Below are 16,480 nucleotides of genomic sequence, written 5' to 3' on the forward strand. Positions count from 1 at the left end.
CTGACTAACCAACCAATAACTTTTGGTAGTACAAAGTCAGGAAAGATAGTAAATAATAATTAATTTTAATATATACTTATCTAAAAGAGAAAACGCTTTTTCGCACTATGTTATCTTTATGTTATTTTTTATTTTTGAAACATTTGAATTTGGAATATGGTATAGCATATATAAATATAAAACAAATTAGTTATTTAATACCCCTTTAAAGCTTTTAAACCCATATCCAATAACACAGTATAATACAATTTAAACAATACACGCTACATAAACACTCACCTCTTTTGAATTCGTTTCCCGCCAAGATAGCTAAAATAAAAAACAAATATTAATTAGTAAATATCTATAGATAATGTATTTTGTATATATTTAAATCTATTAAAATACGTTACGTACACACTAAAAGTATAGAAAATATAAAACAGATCTTAATCATGTAGCAGATTTAAGCGGGAAATTTGACAGATTGTAAAAATGGCCGCCGCAAACGTTATATATACATGGTTGACATTTCTTTTAAATCTGGTATTTTCCATTAATATTTAAAAACGTAACTAAAATTATTTTAATGCTATTTCACACTTGCGTTTATTAATTTTTGATAACATGAAAAAGGTTTCTTCGATAGCTGCGTTGAGAAACGTGTCCAGCAACATTAAATCGGTGAAAATGAATAAAAATTTCTTAAGTAATTTTATGATTTATTTTTAAATTTATTTGTTTATTTGTACTTTAGTTGTTGAGGTTTCAATTTAATATTTATAGTCCAACAGAGCTGGAGGATGTAGAAAGCTTGGAAACTTTTAATCAAACAATTAATTACATGGGTTAAAAAGACCATGTTGTCATGTCAAAGTCAACGAACTCCTATGAATCTTGGGATAGTGCTCTCTCAGATAACACACAAAAAACCCTCAGTTTTAACTCAGGTTTAACATTCGAGTGTGAGAGTGCATATACATATATAAAAGAAAAATAAGAAAAAAAATTCTTAAAACAAAAACAAATAAACATTATTAATGATCGCCAAAATGATCGGTTTTGCGCTGTTGGTTCACTTATGGTCGCCACTTGAGATTCTTTCAGCCTCAACGGCCACAAACGATGAGCCCAGCTCAATGCCGACGACGAGCAATTCTTCGACGATTTTCTCAGTTTTTATTGCGAAACTCCAAGCATAGCCCTCTCCATTGCTTTCAGTGCGAAATTAATCTTATTTACGAGGCCCATGTTAAGCGATCACGTCTCGAATCCGCTTAACTTTTTTATTGTATATATATGTCACAGAAATGCTGCTAACATACATATACAAAAAAGCTGTGTACGCTTTTATAACTCCCTTGTCATTACTAGGATAAAAAGAAGTTATAAATTATTTGCAGTTGCCTAAAAAGAAGTTATAAAATTTCACGGAGTCTAGAAAAAGATATAATGAGCTCGTTGTTATTCTAAATTTGAATTTAATACACGTCGCATTTTTTTACTAGTGACATTCATCAAAATATAATAACTAACTGTTCTCCGCTCATTTCACATGGCCTGCACTGCCTTTGATGTAACTTCTTTTAATCCATTCGTGGTAAGTTTAAAAAATATTGTCTTATTTTCAAGGTCAAGAGATTCTCTCTGTTTTCTATTCTCTGCGTTTGGTACTAATCTGTGTAACACAACTACTGAAGATGCCCCGTGGAGGGGTGAAACACGTGTTGAGTAATTTGGCAGTGGCGGTTATGTGATTCGCATTGTTTGCCGCTTACGCAATTATGAGCGGGCTGGCGGGCGGTGCACTTTGTTGCACGACTACCACTACATGTGCGGAAGTGGCTAAATATTGGTCCTTTTCTTACTCAAGAGATATTGTTTGAAAATATGTAGTTCTTTAACGGACGCTTCCTCAACCCCAATAGGGTAGCAGACTTTTATTCAATGAAAGCAATATTCCTACCAATTCACATCTTTAAGAATTATTGTTTCAAATATATCGTGATAAGTTAGTATATAAGTGTATATCTCTTTTATATAGAATAATGTCAATTTCCCTTTGTGACGCCATAACTTGAAAACGACTTTACTTATTTTATTCATTAATTTCTTATAAATTTCCTGATAATTTTTAAAAGGTTCATATGGATCAGAAAATAGAAAATTAAGTAGAAACTTCAAATTTAAGAAAGAAAATTGATAATTATATATTTCGAACTAATTATTCATAAAAAACACGAGCCTTTTAATTCACACTGTACGTTAATAATATAGTATTGCCATTGCACATAAATAAGAATCTAGAGGATGGGCAGCCTCTGCGTACCATAATACCACACTGTGATCGCCAACCCACCTGCTTAGCGATTATGGTATAGAACCACATAGATATCTTCAAAGAATGCCTATGGATTACAGTGGGTGTCTTAACACGTTCACTGCGGCTTGAGGCCGATTCAGCTTCATGGTAGACTTTGCACTGGTGCGGCGCGTAAAACTCGTGTTTTCTCTCTAGTGCGGCGGCTGTTTACATTCAACCGAAACATGAGGCAGAAAAGGCCTCAACCGCACTACTAGGAAGTTCAGCTTGAGGCTGATTCGACCTCAGCCGCACCAGCTGATAGTTCTTCAAAATTGGGCCCGCAGTGAACGTGTTAAAGCAAAAATCACGACAATGATAACTAAAAACCGTGTGAGAGCGATCGGGCTAAAAAAAAAAAAATAATGTCTTAGTTCCAGCGCCCTTGAGATTACTAATTCATGGAGTCTAAAATATATAGTGTAGTGGTTTATATCTCCTGTAAATATCATTGGGGAGGTTTTTGCCTTGTAGTGGGCATCTATAGGCTGTGATGAAGAACCTCAGACATTGTATTAGGCCCGTCTAGTTAGACAGTTCAAAGTAAATTTTCACAACTTAATATTACTCTTCTTATCCCAGTTTGAGAACTTTTAAATATAGGTGATGTAAAATAAATAAAAATAAATGTAGGTAGTAGTATTTCATTTATTTTTTTGACTATCGCGTGATGGTGCTGCATCTCTTCTACACCAGAGTGGGATAAGTGGATGGTAAATGTGACTCCACAACTGACCTGCGAGACTTCTTCTGTAAAAAAAAAATTATTTAAATAAAGTTTTTTTTTAAGAAAGTTTTTCAATAACATATTTGTTATACAATAAGCCAGGGATGACCAAGTTCCTTGACAGTGCGGGCCATTTTTCGAAATTAGAAACTTTTTGCGAACCGCAATTAAATACGCAGATGAATGTTTTTTTTTTTACAAAAATCATATATATTGAAATTATTTACACAAGAACACAAAATATGTGTATTGAAGTTAGATATAGTGGTACACGTATTGACAGCCTACTATAAATATATTTAGAATTTTGATTTTTTTTGAGGGCTAGTTTTTTTGAGTATAATTTTTTTTTAGAATTTTGAAATATTTACACTTTGTCCTCTTTCAAACTTTACAATTTTATTCACATTCCTTACATATGTCCCCTTTCTTTCTTTGTTCCTATACAAATATTTAATTTTGTTTATTTTTGTAGACTGTATTAGTGCTTATTGTGGAATGACTATGAAAGTAACTAGTTAACAATTAGATGTACATGATAATAAAAAGAAAATAAAGAAAGCGATCTTTAAATGATAGTAATTTGAAAATGCAAGGATACTTATAATACATATGTCATATTGAGAATGATTACTGTAATACATAAAATACACAGTTAAAATACATTTTAGAGATATATACACTATATCATCGTCTTCGTCCTCGTTTCTGCCAATAGAAGTGGGCATCTATGTGCAAAGCATATATCTTACCCAAAGATATCTATGGGGGATATACCATAATCGCATGTTATGTTTTATATTAATTATGTTTTTTTATGGTCTCCGCTATTGGGGACCTCTCGTTCCCCTATCTCGTGTGGGACAGGGACTTTTTATTTCTAGTAATTTATTCATATTTTTTATTATTATCATTCTTCTCTTTCATATATCATATTATCTGTCGTACTGTTTCTTTCATTCTACAATTTTCCCAGTCTTTCTCTTTCATTCCATTAGCCATACATCCATCCTCAACCACTACATTCTAGGTTTCCTTAATATTTTATTTTGCAACATTACATTTATTGTTCAAACATTTAACACATATTTTCTTTATAATAATCATAATATATTATACTGTTTATTGCACTGTTTTTGGTACTACTTTATTTATTTTATTTCTATATATATATTAATTATGTTACGCATGGGTTGACGATCGCAGTATGGTATTATTGTACGCAGACGACTACATCCTCTGGAAACCTGTTTGTAACCAGTGGCAATCCTATAGAACTAATGCACATAGTATGAATTTTATAATATCCCGGGAATTGAATCCGCCACCAACGGTCGTTAGTCTCCGTCCTCTACCACTGCTCAAGAAGAGAAGTATAGAAGTAAAATGTTAGTATAGCAGTGGAAATGTACTAGCCTTTTGAAAATACATAGAGATTTGGATTTTCTTACCAACATCAATAACTCATTCTTAAATGAACACCTGGTTTTTGAAATTTATTTAATGCTTGGCAAATTGTAACTCTATATTCTAAAAAGATTGTAAACAAAGGGCACGGAATATTAGTAGATGTCTTAAAGGTGTACGTTTAACACTATTTCTAATAATAGCATGACCCTACACAATAACATATGATTATAAAAAGAAAGTTTTTTTTTTTTTAAATTTTAGTAACTGTCATTTTTTACTTCACTTTCATTAAGCATATATAGAATTATTAGAGTATATATATATATATATATATATAAGATGCTACAATGATGTCTAGATATGTCGGTAAGTATCTATCCTCTTCCAAAATAGATATTACCATTGTATGTTAAATAATTACAAAAGCTGGGAAAAATATGCCGCTTTGAATAAATGAATAAATGCGTAGATCCCTAAGAATATGACTACATAACTTTACCTTTTTTTATTTTGGTCTTATGTAAACTGCAAGTATTTGAACATACAGTTTATTGCTCTATGACATGATTTTGAACATTCCCCAATACTTTAGTTTAATACTATGTACTTACAATTATAATACAAGTCCACTGTGAAATATGTATCGCAGGTGTTTGAACAATGTTATAAGTTTTGCCAACATAGGACTTGACGTTGATTTATGGGAAACTATCAATTAAGATTTTTTTTTATTTAAAATAAACTCGGCTCACGTAATCCTCCGGAACATCACAGCAACAATCCTGTTTGAAGGACTCGCACTGACCATAGCGGACGCATACCTCGGGGTTACAGACGTGAACTGTAGCTGAAAAATGAAGCATCAATATATAATATTGTTTACAGTTATTCCCTGATAAATATTGATTTTTCTGATTAGAGACCCATGGGCGTAGAGAAATGAGGAGATCTGCAAGAACTAAGATCACTGATGTTGCTCGAAGAATTGCTAAAAGTGGCAGCTCTGTATTCTGGATGTTGCACTTGTTGTTAGCCTTGTGGGGCTCTTACAACTTCGTCGAACTCAGGGCTAATAAAAATTTTCCGCCTACTGCTTCATACTAGTCGCCGCCTCCCGGCGCTTCGGTGCGCTACGAGAGACTTGCTGTGTTGCTGCTGCTGCTTTTCTCCTTCGATGGTGGTGTTGGAGTTCGCGTCGGCGTCGATGTTCTTCTTAATGTCTTCGTTCTTCTTGCAACTACCTCCTGGTAGTTGCTATTCGGTGCGCCCTCTTGTTCGGACGTGTCTTGTCACCTTGTGTGTGACTTTCTTGGTGGTGGCCGTGAAGTGGCAGCAGATGGGACACGTCGCTGGCCTTTGGACCCGAAAGATTCTCGTGACAGGTAGATAGCTCCCCTCCCCCTCCCCCCGGGATAGCCCCTACTAGAATTAACTGGTAGAACCGACGACATAGTCGAAGAAAGTCACTTAACTCGGGCAGCACAGACTTTCTCCGAAAACCGAGAAGAAATCTGTCAGTCAACATAATACGGCTGGGGACGATTTCGGATCCACGAGTACTGAGTCGAAAGAAGTTGTAAAAGCCAGAAAGGCTAACAGCGTCCTGCACCAATAGAATATAATCACCGTAGCGGTATGATATAATGATGATGAGACATACAAAGAGATTCTCTACCCTAAATTAATTAAAAGACTGTTGTTTTAAGTAGCGATTTACTTATTCCATATGGAACGCTGTTACTACACTTAACGTCAAAGTTACATGGCTATTTTCACACATGTGTGAGTTGTATTATAGCAGTTATTAGAAGTTAATTGACTGTCAACAAAACGATTATTCTGATGACTGTCGGCAATTATGAAGAAATTGGACGATTGGACGGAGGTTCAAGTTCAATGGTATAGACCAGAGTTCCCCAAACTTTTTTGTGTCGTAGACCCCTTGCCATGTTTTTCCGTATTGGGTAGACCCCTACTTACCTGATATTGATTTCCTGTAAATTTCTAACTGTAGTGAAGTTTAGTGTTAAAAACTTAAAGTAAAAACACATGTTAATTTATACATTTATTAATTGAATTTAAATTAAAACTACTCAAAATAAAATTTTGTATCTGTTATGTAAAATATACGTAACATTAAATAAACATAAAATAAACTATAAATAAAATAACATAAGCAACAAGTCAATATTTTTAGTGAAAAGGATGAACCTGATGCTTTAATAATAAATTATCAACATTTGGCGTCAATTTTGTAAGAGTTAATCTTAAATCTCCTCGACTAATGATGTCCAGTCTGTAGACCCCATTTTAATTTCATGGACCCCCAAATTCTTTTTCGCTTACGTAGACCCCTTGCAGGTTGTCATAGACCCCTAGGGGTCGATGTAGACCACTTTGGGAATCACTGGTTTAGACTAATTATGTAGCGAAAAGCCTTTATATTGCAACGTGCCTATGGTTTGCTAACCTCTGGTTTTACTGAACAGACTTGCGAAGTTTCTAGTTCACTAAGACCTTCCATGTTCACTTGCTCGCCGTACTTTAATCGTATTCCACAATGTAGCTATTTTCACTTCTACACTTATCACTTTCTTTTTTCCGCCCGGGTTATTTCATCTTAACTAACTTTACAATTTTTACTGCCTCGCCAAAAAGTATTTGATAAAGCCACATCACAATTACATGGTAATTAGATATAGATAATAATGCTATATAAAATAGATAATAAATATTTACCGTTATTGATGTATTGTACACCTTATATGTAAATGAATGGTTGCAGAAATAATAAATAATATAAATATAAAATGCGTTATCATAATTCGTATAGCTATATTTAAACTTACCAAACGTTGGTTTTTTAATACAATCGGTGAAACAAATCATTGTGACATATTTCATAGTGATCACGTTATATAGGCATGATTGGAAAAATGTTACAAGCTTTAAATATTATTGCTGACTTTAACTTTTGGATATATACACCCCTTAAAAGCTATCACACTTATGCAGTTGGTGCTGGACGCTAATAGCCTTTCTAGCTTTTATAGCTTTTATGCACAGGTTATCTTACTAATATCGTTTTAAAATTCTAAGCGCAAGATGCTTCCAAAGTCTTATTGGAAAATTGTGGGCGCTATGTCCAGCAGTGGAAGTGCGGTGACTCGAATGATTGTAATAAAGAAATAAATTTAATAATTTATTTAATAAATTACTATCTTTTGCACAAAGACATACCTCTACGGAATTGCTGTTTCGCCATTACAGCTAAAAAAAATTAAAATTGTCAAGTTATATTAAAAAGACGTTAAAAGCAAAAATAATATAAAAATGTCTTTATTTATTAGGCAAGAAAATCAAAATTATTTACATACACACAAACAGTAATGCGACTAAAATTGTTACTTTCAACATGTTACAAATTTACGCGGCAAATTTGACAAATAAATATGGCGGCCGTACACGCTGTCTGTATATTTACGCGTTGTTGAGGTTATATATAATCTACATTTTTATAATTGAAATTAAAATGAATTAAACATACAAGGCCATGACGAAAATAATTATAATGTTATTTCATGGTGTTTATTGATTTTTGATAACAAAATATGATTTTTTAGGCAGACAAACAGTTGGTTTGAGAAAGGTAGGACATCTGCTTGACATAGATCGCCTCATTTGTAGCGCCTTTTGAGGACCTTGTGGTAAAATGTCTTAATGCTGCGTTTGCCATATAGTGACCTCGAACTTTGACGACCCTGCTATCATCTGTTCCTAGTAAAATTCATAATATATTTATTCTTGTTAGCATTTACACGTACTTTTAAATATATGTAAGTAATAAGCTACCACCGGCTCGGAATGTTTATCTGTTGAGAAGAGCCGGCCGAAAACATAATGGTATCAATTTTCTATATTAAAAAAAATGAACTAAATTTTATATAAAAATTATAATATAAACTATGTTAAAAAACAACAAACCAAGTTTCACAGTTTAATGATAATATGTCTTCATCTTGTTGAAACTTTTTTGTGAGCAATTTAACTGCTCATAAAAAAGTTACCAAAGGATGGGTAACAGCGTCTTCTGCGTACCATAATACCACACTGCGATCGCCAACCCGCCTGCCAAGCGTGGCTACTATAGTATATCCCTTATAAATATCTTTTGGTAGGCGTAGGCCTTCCCTATGTTTGGCGCCTAAAGGTAAATACTATGACAGAAAACGTAATAGTAAAAATGCTGAATATAAATAGTGGGCCATTTTATAAATATAATTAAACAAACAACAATAAACATAAATGCTTACCAAAAGAAATGTAATAAATAATTACTAATACCTAAACGCAGTCATTCGAAAGCAAGTGCGTCTCGACTACAAGATCTGCTCATATAGAATAGGGGTAGCCGAATCCCAATCATATTAGGATTTTTCTTCCATCATTACTCCTAGCGGTAATGATATCCGAACGGTAGTTTTTTTTTCTTTTTTTTTTTTGACCCACGCTATTGGAGGCCTCTCGTACCCCTAATTAGTTGAGATCAAGGTCTTTGTTCTAAATTTTTCAAATTTTTCATCTTTATTCTTCACTCACTGTCATATTTCTCAATTTCTTTTATTCTTACCTTATTTCCATCACAATATCTTTCATTTTGTTGTTTCATTCCTTCTTGCTTTCATCGCCTTCCTTCCATCATCTTATTACTCTTAGGTGGCTAGGTACATGTTTTTTATTTATTCTTTATTTTTTTATCACAGTTTTCTTTGGGTTGTGTTTTCTTAATACATTACTACACTTTTCTTATTCTATTTCTCCTATTATTAATTGACTAGTTATTTTATGTTCAGTTTATTAGGTACCTACTTATCTATAATGTTTTGTTTCTATTAACAGTGTCACTCACCACCCTACGAGCAAAGCGAAGCGGTAGTTATACTGAACATGTTGCAAGTGATAACCAAGTATCTCTGCAAAATAAATTAAGGCTAGGCACCTTCTGCGCCTTGTACAGTACAACCTGTAGGAACTGCAAATGTCAAGCAGCAGGGTTGATGTTGATCATAAATGTATACAAGGCGATTGGAATAAACTACAAGTGCAGTCGTTTGATATTTACTGCTGGCAAACATTCAGCCTCTGAAATCGTTTACTACCATTCCTATCACCGTGTATATAATGATCAATCTGAAATATTTTACGTTAGTTTGTTTTTCTATTTCAATTCAAAAACCTTCGGTAGTATAAAATCTACAAAGACAGATAATAAACAATAGTTAATTTTAAAATTTAGTTATCAGAATTTTTAAAAACTATTTTTTCTTGTAATATTACGTTACTAATTATTTATTGAAACCTTTAATTTCTGGTAAGGGTATACTGTACTATATTAATTAACAAATGAGCGGTACAACCTCTTTTAAAGATTTTACATCTATTTCCAATACTGTATAATCAGACAACGCTGGAGAGTCCATGAACATAAATGAATTTTGGAAATTTTAAAAATGGAACTTTATTACTCCGGCCTGCCTAGAACGCAAGCACACAAGTTCATGTTGAAATGATTAAGCGCTGATTGAATTCGTAGTTTCCTAGATGCGATGATACATTTTTGTTGTACAGTGCGCTTCGTGTTATTTACGGCGTTATATTAACGGCTTAGATCTTATATCACTGATGACAACAATTAACCAAATCACTCGCATATATTTTATCTATTGTTTGTAATACTGCTGCTGCTGCAGCTTCGTTGGAACTGAGTTCGGGCAACTGAAGTGTACACGAATTTAACAAAATGAAATTAAACCCATTTCGGCAGTTGAAAGAAGGCATTCGTACGAAAGTACATGACTTTATACAGGAATTGCCCACGCTGTCCGTCTAGACCAGTGATTCCCAAAGTGGTCTATATCGACCCCTAGGGGTCTATGACAACCTGCAAGGGGTTTACGTATGCGAAAAAAATTTGGGGGTCCACGAAATGAAAATGGGAGTCCACGATAGTGGATCTCAACACATATAGTGATAGTACCTATGTACTTACATCGTACTACCTTATAATATCAAAACATTTACATTATTTATAAAAGTACCTATGAAGTAAAAAATATTTATAAAATTGTGTAAGTTGTAGGATGTTGGTATTCGCTTTGTGGCCACAATACATTTTGACCTTGTAAAAACCTAATAAATGTATAAATTAACATATGTTTTTACTTTGAGTTTTTAACACTAAACTTCACTACAGTTAGAAATTTACAGGAAATCAATATCAGGTAAGTAGGGAGTCTACCCAACACGGAAAAACATGGCAAGGAGTCTACGACACAAAAAAGTTTGGGGACTCTGGTCTAAATGGAGGCAGGATCCGCTGACACCGAAAGGGAAGCGGTTTATTTATTTTTTAGTTTCCCTTGTCTGGTAAGGAACAGAAACTTTACAAATTCGGGTAATAGGTTTTAAGGTAAAGTGGGTTTAACTGGTTTTTACTAAAATTTGTCTTCTTTCTCCCTTTACAATATCTATCAAGCTATTTCTGTCTCTCATCCATTATAAAATCTTTCACTCCATAAGCATTATTCGCATTCAAGCATCACCTTCACCCTTCTTCTCCATTTCCAAAGTATCACAGATTATTTATCACATTACTGTTTCCTAGTTTTGTGTTTTGACTTTTCTTACAATTTATTATATTCTACAACTAATTTGTTATTATTCATCTTTAGTACTTTTTTATTTATTCTTAAATATCTTTACACTTCTTAGTTTTTACCCGACCTTTTTATTTTATTTCTCTCAATTACCTATTCTATTGTTTTTCTGCAGTACTTCAGAAATGATGGACGACACTCATTGTCGCCCAAAAGGGAGACAATGCTTTCACTGGCTATTTCCTTCTCTATTTTATGCTCACATTCAATTTTATATCTTCCGAATGCTGGACAGCCGGTGACCAGGTGCAGCACGGTCCAACTCCGCTTTACAGAAGCACGACGGACTCTCCTTGAGCTTAAACCAATGGAGTTGGAGGCATCCGCTATTAGGGACCTCACCTTTCACCCCCTATTTAATTGGGAACAGGGTTTTGTATTTCTTAATATTTTTTTTTCACTTGAATTTTTATTTTCGTTCTCGTCTTCCATAGTACACAATATCTTTATTTTCTCCTTCTATCACTCTACAATTCCATCTCCCTTTCTCAATCATTCCTTTCCTTTCGTACATCCTCAAACACTTCTGTTATCCATTTCTATTACAGTATCACAGTTTTAATCCATCTTCCATTTATCCATTTAATCAATCTGAGAATTCCTCGTGCCCTGTAAACATCAGGATCAGTACCGCGTCTAGCTGCACTTGGCAAAGTACACGACAGGCCAGCGAAACGCTCGGAAAAATATTCCCCTTGTCGAAGCACTCGTTCCTTCCATTAGGCAAGCGGGTTATATACTGTGTGCTAAATGTCTTGTCTACGTTGTTCTCATGTTTAAGTGCAATGTGTTATGGGTGGAGTTGTTGTTGTGAGGTCTACGTTTACAGTTCTCTAAATGCTGCTGCTGCGATGGATGAGGTGTGATGAGTGGGAACCCTGAGATGGGATTAAAAAAGGCGCTCTTAGGATAGGAGGAGGAAATGAGCATAGTGTTTGCTGTGAGGGATTCGAAAGCAAGCGTAAAAGAATGGTCCAGACATTGGGAAGTTGAGGCCATTATGAAGATCGTTCATAGTGGAACGTTACGTTAATACCACTACGCACCGATAGTGATCCGGGTAAAGCCGTTGTGGTGAACTTAGGCGAAGACTACGCTTGAGAAGAATACAGACCTTATGCAAGCTTTATAGAAAAGTCTCTCCTTATATGATAGCAATAAAAATCAAACAAAATGTCACGTATATACCAGGAGTCAGCCTGCTCGCAAGCCACATGCAGCTCTGAAGAATTATTTTTGATTATTTGTCTAAATATTTCCACGCCAAAAACATCATACTTTATTGAATCATTTTATTACACATTAAAATGATATAATAATATTATATAAACGCCCACTGCAGACTGTGCTGCCCATAATCAGGAAGCTTGTTTGTAAGCAATTCTATACAATTAATACAAAAATTAGGAATTTTGTAATATTGTGTTTCGGGAATCGAACCCGCGACGTCGTCTACCGCTGGTCCACCACTGCTCTTGTTAGTTTTCAATAAATAAAAATTATAATTAAAAATAATTGTTTTTTTAAATACGTTTATTTTTTTGTTATATACGTTTGTTTTTTTTAATTTAAAAACCGAAATCAAATTTTCGGTTTTTAAATTTAGAAAAATGCCTTCGAAATTTAAGCTTTTATGCTTATTGGCCATCCCTGCTAAACACAACAGTTCAATTTAAATAAATAAAGTCTTTAATTTACTAATAAAATGTGCAGGAACTTTTCCTTAAGCTGTTGTGATGGAGCGGAGAATCCGGGAAATGAAAATATTAAAACAAATTAATTTTTAAAATAACTTTGAATTTAAAAAAAAAAAAGAATATATATTTTGAACGTTAGAATATGGATAATTGTTTATTATTTTGAATTGACTAATGAGCAAAATTAACTTCTCACTACTCTTTCAGTTCTTTGTACTACTTAATATATATTATATGAAGTTTCTAATATCTATAGATGTATAGACATACGAAAATATATTATTTTCGTATATCTATACATCTCCTTATTGGTTTGGAAAAATCCCGGACCGCCCTTCCCATGGCACGTCGATGTTTCAGTGTGAAAGCCTTCATGATGATGAATAATCAATAATTCTTGAACTTAACGCTACAGAGGACGTGGAGGTCAAGTAAAATGCAATCATAGATGACACGCATGAAAGTAGAAATATCCACGGTGACAATAATTTGCAATACAAACTGCAATGTTTTTCCAACACATTCGTTATGTTATCATGTAATAATAAATAACAATCATTTATTTCAATAGATTTAAGTAAAATTAAAAATAATTAGGGGATAGTTCCTCAGGATGATACTATCTCGCAATGTAATATAATTTTTGTAATGACAGTTAAGACGATATAATTAGTTATTACATTCTTGTTGCTGTCAGAAACACAGTTATGTTAGACTTGTTAGCTTTTGGTGATTAGCTCTATCTAGTGTTACTATTTACAACTAATATAAATCATTCAAACGTTTTCGTATGAATTTTAGTAATTGAAATCAAAACATTCTTTATCCGAATAGGCTTTTTTTTTATGGTCCCCGCTGTTGGGGACCTCTCGTTCCCCTATCTCGTGTGGGACAGGGACTTTTTATTTCTAGTAATTTATTCATATTTTTTATTATTATCATTCTTCTCTTTCATGTATCATCTTATCTGTCGTACTGTTTCTTTCATTCTACAATTTTCCCAGTCTTTCTCTTTCATTCCATTAGCCATACATCCATCCTCAACCACTTCTTTCTAGGTTTCCTTACTATTTTACTTTGCAACATTAGATTTATTGTTCAAATATTTAACACGTATTTTCTTTGTAATTATCATCTTATATTATACTATTTATTGCACTATTTTTGGTACTACTATATTCCTTTTATTTCTATATTTTAGTGTTTGTTTTATTTTTACCTATTGCATTTATTACCACCTTCCTGCAGTAGCTGAGGAAGCACTCTCTCTCCCCTTCGTCTTGCATGATGGCCGAGATACTCCTTTCCTCTATCTTTTTGCCCATCCGGCATTCGGAATCTGCGCGCAGTCTTCCGAACGCCGGACAGTGGGCCACAAGGTGGACCACGGTCTGGCCCACGCCCGGTTCACAGGAGCACGAGGGGTCCTCCTTGAGCTTGAACCTGTGAATAGGCTATTACAAGCACTTCCAAATCGTCAATCAACATATAACAGTCAGTTGACATTGTTGCTCCTACAGGAAGCAGCCAGCTCGGCAGGCAGTTGTGCTCGGAAAAGCCGGAGAGAAATTCAACAGTTGCTCTTGGAGAAATATAGTTTTATAAAGAGTGCTTGAAAATAATTAGCTTCCTTAGTGAACATTAACAACATTTAACAACTAACGTACGCAAAGTATATAATACATATCTATATGATATTCGTCATATGTTTACATTCAGACCCCTGAAGGTACTTTTTCAAAAAAAGGCTCGTTTCTTTCAGTAGGTTTCTTTTCAAGGAAGCACCGCCAGTGAAAATAATCTCGTGATTTTGGAAACATAACTGATACATGCTTCGCCATCTGTGACAATATGAAACACAGCATCTGCACCAGTATTGAATTTCAATATGTTGATGATTGTGATGTACCTGCTGTATCACAGTGATACAGTGCATCACGTTGGATCATCATCAATTTTACGAATCATATTTGATTAGGCTCTGAAAACATCTCGATCATTGATAGCCTTTTTTATATTTTGCTTCGACCTTAGACATATAATATAAAAGTTTTAATATAAACCGCTACAATGATAAAAATAAAGTTGCCATAAATATCTTAGACCTCCCTTTTCTTAATTTTAAATACATGATTAAAACTATGTGTTTATATAAATATTATTATAGCATTCAAGTTCAAGTTGGTCGTGATTTGTAGAATTTGGTTTATTGACAAACTTGCATGGTTGAAATTATAATGTATATATGAAAAATTATTAAATTTCATTTAAAAAGACCAACTGTTGAGTTTCTAGCCAGCTCTTCTCAGCAGATCAGTATTCCGAGATGTAGGTACGTAGCGAACTACTTATAATGTTATGGCAAATGGCCATATACTCAGATATATATTATTTCATATATATAGCGGCAACATTTAGTTAAATCAGGAACCGGATGTAACAACCGGAATGAAAAAGAAATGACAGATGATCATGCAACAAAGTCGAACATATAAAACTGTAAAATAAAAACAAAAAATAAATACCAATTGCGCACAGTACAAAGATTATGTTATTTCACCAAGAGTGACGCTCACAATGTCTTTCAAATCAAATGCACCAAAACCTTCAAACGCAAACTGATCTGATAAAAGCTCACATCAAACTCAGACGGGTTTTTTTCTTGTGGTCACTTTTAAAATATCCTTGATACAGTAGTAGCGCAATTAATTTCCAAGCTTCACGTAGCAACCAAAAGCCGATAGACTCGGAGTGAATAGGCCTGCCAATAGTTGGACCGACGTCATTATCAAGGTCTCGGGAAATTCTAGACGTAGGCAGTGGTCGTCATGGGTATCTTTGGGGTAGACTTATTCCTTGCAGCAGGCTTCTATCAGTTGATATGATGACGATGATGGTGATGGTGATTATATCTTAATAGATAACTCACGCTACAAAAGGATTTTTTTTATTAAAAATTGAAATGGACAGAAGATTGTAGTTATGAATAAAACTTATAGATTTCCTGAGATATGATTAAATAAATTGGAATTCATACATAATTTAAATATAGGCGTATATTTGCCCATATTTGCATTCTTATATAAAAATATACACAGAAACATAAAACACTGAAGAAATAAAAATAAACTCGTAACTTCTAGACGTCCTATTTATGTCAAAAGTTAACAAAAATACTTCATGACTACCACCAGATATCTTAGACCAGTGTTTTTCAACGTGGAGTCAATTCGAAAATGAACTCTACACGATTTTAAACCTTTCATTGTTGCATAAGGAGGCATAGGCACTAAAAAATAGTTAGTATACATTAACCTAGACTATTGTAAATCAAAAACAATTCTATTCCAATAGAAAGGGTACACGTATATGATTTAATTATTCTTCAGTTCACTTAAATTACCATATAAAAACTTGTGCATCGTCTTGTTAAAGCTACATGTACTTCTGAATCTTGAGTATCTTAATAAATGATTACATATAGAATATAATTAAAAATATATATGTATATATGTATGGAGGACAATGTATGTGTGCGTCGCGTACGCATATGAATGGATAATCGTTTCGAGGTGAGTCCATCGGACTG

General features: G+C 33.7%; 1 long non-coding RNA gene across 1 annotated transcript; it reads right to left on the bottom strand.

The window, feature by feature from the left end:
- Window positions 1-2,971: 2,971 nt before the first annotated feature.
- Window positions 2,972-7,757, bottom strand: LOC137926350 (uncharacterized). Its single transcript, XR_011107703.1, has 3 exons — window positions 7,719-7,757; window positions 5,231-5,325; window positions 2,972-3,091 (listed from the first exon to the last, which is right to left on the bottom strand). It is a non-coding gene; the product is annotated as an uncharacterized lncRNA (long non-coding RNA).
- Between the last annotated feature and the right edge of the window lie 8,723 nt (window positions 7,758-16,480).

The sequence above is a fragment of the Battus philenor genome, unplaced genomic scaffold, assembly GCF_028537555.1.
Source record: "Battus philenor isolate CCGP_79_NKW_IND1 unplaced genomic scaffold, ilBatPhil1.0.hap1 SCAF_29, whole genome shotgun sequence".
NCBI classification, from domain to species: domain Eukaryota; kingdom Metazoa; phylum Arthropoda; class Insecta; order Lepidoptera; family Papilionidae; genus Battus; species Battus philenor.